Consider the following 4,496-nt stretch of genomic DNA (forward strand, 5'->3'; position numbering starts at 1 on the left):
ATAATAATATATTATCCTGAGATATAAGTATTACTATAAAATGGGTCTAATCATTCAGATGTGGAAAATATTTAAAATTTTTGTGTCTACATAACCAATGATTTTTCTCCTACCTTATGGGCGTAATATAGGGTTTATTTAATTCCAGGGTCTGGTATCCATACAAAGGCAAGTTCTCAAAGTTATTTACATCCCGAGAGTTGTGGCTCCTATTAATACTCTCAAGTAAAGTAGTGGCTCATATTATGCATGATTAAAAGTTTGATGTTTTTAAGATTGATGTTTAAGGACTTTGAATTGATAGATTCAGGGTTTGAAGATTTGTTCATTGAATCCAAAAGTTGAGATTTAGAAACCAATGAAAAAGTGTTATGGAAGGCTAAGAAAAAGGTTAATAAACTCCGATAAAAATGTGTACACCAAGGCTGAAAGTTGCAAAATTGTTGAAAGGGTTAGGTTTTAATTTAAAAGGTTGGGTTTGATATAAAAATTTGATTTGAATTGATTGGGTTTGAATTGATTTGAAAATGTTTGATTTAGATTTAACTTGAGTTAATTGATTTGAGTTTAAAAAGGTTGAACTTGAGCGAAAAAAATGTTTCATTTGAATAAAGTTTGACTTAAGCTGAAAAAATTTGATTTGAGTTAAAGAAGGTTTGTTTTGAATTTTGAAGTTTTAATTTAAATCCATATAGTTTGATTTGAATTCTTGAATGGTATGCTAAAGGAAAAGATTTACTAGAAATACTTTTACATGGAAGTAGAAACCCTAATCCTAAATTAAGACTAGATTCTATAATAAGGCTAATTTTGTGGACTAACCTAATTTTTGGGTGTAATGTTCCCAGTCAAGATTCATATAGCTTTCCATCATCATGAGTTCATCTGTATCCTTAGATTATTAACCAATTAGATAATCAGAGGTCTCCACTTGATCACATATGGAGGGTGAATGTAGACCTTCTTTTATTAGGAGGTTTGAGGTACCTTTATCAGTAACCATGAGTTACTTCATTCTAGGGCACCTGCTTAGTTTAAAGGGGTTACAAGTTGTTTTGTAATTATTAGTTCGTAGATCTTAGCACTAACTAGGTGTACCTAGTAATCTGACCTAGGCTTCTATACTAGACTATTCTAGAGAATGTGTGATCCTACACCATAATTTTGAGTTCACTTACATATGATTCACATTTGATCTACTTAATGGTTTTTGTTATTTAAGTTGATGAATTTTAGATTTATTTTTGGTTTGATATTTAATTCATGATTTGGTTTAACTCCTACATTTGTTGATCAACATGAAAATCAAGGTATTCTATGTTTAAGAGTTTGCATTTGGTTTTCTATACTTAGTTCATGTTCTCCATTAGTTTCCCTTTTATATGTTGAGGTTTACATCTCTAAAATGGTTATATATCATTAATACTCACAATTAATTTTCAAATACACGCTTTAAGTTTTTTAATGATTTTCTTTCCATAGATAAAACTAATAATTTTTATAAATATATGTATAAATAAATTTATCACATGAAGCTATTATGATTATTATGAGAGCCTAATATTTTGTTAATATAGTTAGAAGCTTCATGGGTTTGCGAAAGGCCTTATATTTGACCTTATGTTGGGTTCCATCCTTTCAACATTATAAATGTATTAACAAGAGAGAAATTGTCATTGCACCCATGTTTTCATTCCTTTCTCTTTTTCATTTTTAAAGGACTAGGCAGTTTGTCCATCATCATATACTTCATTGCTCTGAATACATCTTTCTTCTAGATCCTGTGAATGATTAGGAGAAGAGAGAAACTAAAAATGACTAACTTACGACAAAGATGACAAATAAAAGAAAGAAAACGTAAAGATCCTATGTGTAATAAACTTCACAAGGATATGTCAAGTTTGTCTACCTAAACAAGATCGGGTGGAAACACTTTGGACCAATATCCGCAAAAGAATACATATGTAGATTACCCACAACTAGAGATTCATGTGTGTTTGCTTGTTCTGGGGTCTAAAGTGCTCCCAAGGGAACATATCCCACTTGGTTAATTACATTAGGGGACGCCCAAGAATACTCTTGATCTAAAGGAGTTTTGCTTACATTAGTAGTGGCGCTGTCACAGAGCTATCAAAGGATGATTATTTTGCATAGGAATGCTCCAATTCTTTTAAAGCTCCTACTAAGCGACGGGATGGAGAGCCTACATGGGTAACAAACTCATTGATATATGGAACCTGTGAAATAATTGAATCATCCAGATGAGGAATTCCAATACATCAAAGCACATCCGAGAAAAAGGGCAGAAAAAAAATCGTCATATCCCAAATAGGCAACAACTCATCGTTAATCAAGTTGTCGAGATGATACCAATGATGGTAAGATGGGAGCGACAAAGCTCAAAATGGATAATCAAAGGAAGAGAGGATTAATTCTTAACAGGTAGGGGTAGTCGGGTCAGAGCACCAAAGACCCATCATCCCAAGCTAATATGACCCTAAGTTAATCTTAACAGGTAGTCAACTCAACAAGTCCAAAGATCCCTGATTAAAAATCCATGAACTACAACATTCATGGGAATCTCGGTAACCTTGAGGTCAAAGGAAAAAAAATTTACCATATGACTATCAGGTGGAGCTCTAAGAGGTGAGGCTTATACATGCAAAAGTGGCAATGATGCTGCTAGAAAGAAAAATAAGGGGGGTTCATTTAAAAAGCTGTAAACAATCCTAACAAAGGACTTACACTCTGCCTAGTTTGAAGAATCCTCTTACACCCTAAGTGTACTAGACAACCACCTAAGTAGAAATCTATGCTAGGACAGTCATGTTTGAGAAGCATGGGGACTTCTTCTCAGGACATGCAGAATGATGCTATTATCTAGAGTTGTGAAGCCCCTATTATATGATATGGGTGAGAACCCTGCTATGAAACTCTTTTTAAAATTAGGCTGAAGGCCATACAAGAAAATAAAACCAGGTTTTAAAAATTCTGACAATTTTAATCCTAAGATTTTGATTATCTCAATATATTATTATTAGGATTTTGAAAGATTTAACATTTTAGGTCTTAGAGATCCTAAGTATATTTTATGTAGCATCCTAGATAAATAAGTAAGTAGGAAAAAAAAACATGCAAACATGCAAGAAAAGCAAGGAAAATAAGCTGAATATAGAATAATAAAAGTTCGGTACTACTAGGTCGACAACATATCTCTGAAAGAGAAAAGATGACCAAAGACAGCATAAGTGCACACTTGGTCTTAATTGTATACATATATGAAATTTATAATTAAGGAATGATAAACGAGCAAGCATCTCTTGGTCCCCATCATATGGTTTCGCATGCCTGACAGTTTAGAACATGTGCATGTACCCTATTTCTAATAGAAGGCTCCTCTAAAGACTTTAAAAAGTATATAGGAAAAAGGGAAAGGACTTGATCTGCATTGAAACAACATTAGCAGCAAAGCCAACAAACAAACAACACATATAAGCCATGCCTGGTAGGAGGAGCTAAGCAACACCTGCTGAAAGGGGTTAGTCATAATCATTACATTGCTCTTTTCTGTTACACATACAGTGTGTATTTCAGGAATAACTCCTTCCAAGAAGACTGACCTAATATACTATCATGCATATCATAATGGTAAACATGCAAGCACACCAAAAGTAAATGGTGAATTTACATTTTCTTTTATAAATGATGAATTTAAACTCTTAGATTTAACACTCTTAATAACATCAACAATTATAAAAGTAAATCTAGATTTATTATTATTTAAAAAAATCAAAGATTGCTTTATTTATTTATCTATTTATCCTGAAAACATATGCTCGATTAATATATTACATTGATTACTTTGAATTAACCTGAAAAATAAATTCCTATTATGTACATCTAACAAAGAAAGACATTTAGTTATTAATCCACTCAAAATTAACACATCTGAATATTTTCCCATAAAGATTGAAAATTTCATAATAAATATTCAATTTTTGATCCTAATGAAGTATTAGACTTTATTTCAAATCATGCATTAGCCGTTTCTTCATTTTAAAAAGAGTCTATTTATATAATAAATTGGTTCACCTCAAGTATAAGCTGATCCTGCCCCTGGGCTTGTTAGAGTAATTGCACTTTGAATCCTCCTTCATTGTCATCCCCCCTACTTCCCTACCAGGTTCAGAAGAATAGGAGAATGCATGAAATACGTATGATACTAAAAAAAGTATTAATCTATTACTCGAGATCGGGAATTCAATTCTATTTTTATTTTCATTTTTTTAAAATTTATTAAGACTGATTGTCCATGAAGTCAGAAAGATCTTCTATCCGGACTCCAGACGTACCTCTATGTGCAGACTCCAAGTATTATACCGCTATGTCTGCTATATCGGGTCTACCTAAAAAAAAGATTAAAGTAGAACCATAGAGTTTGTTGGAGTAGAACTGCGAACACCAATAACCCTGCAATAACCCTAAAATAATCCCGA

The sequence above is a fragment of the Phalaenopsis equestris genome, unplaced genomic scaffold, assembly GCF_001263595.1.
Source record: "Phalaenopsis equestris unplaced genomic scaffold, ASM126359v1 Scaffold000002, whole genome shotgun sequence".
In the NCBI taxonomy this organism is placed as follows: Eukaryota; Viridiplantae; Streptophyta; class Magnoliopsida; order Asparagales; family Orchidaceae; genus Phalaenopsis; species Phalaenopsis equestris.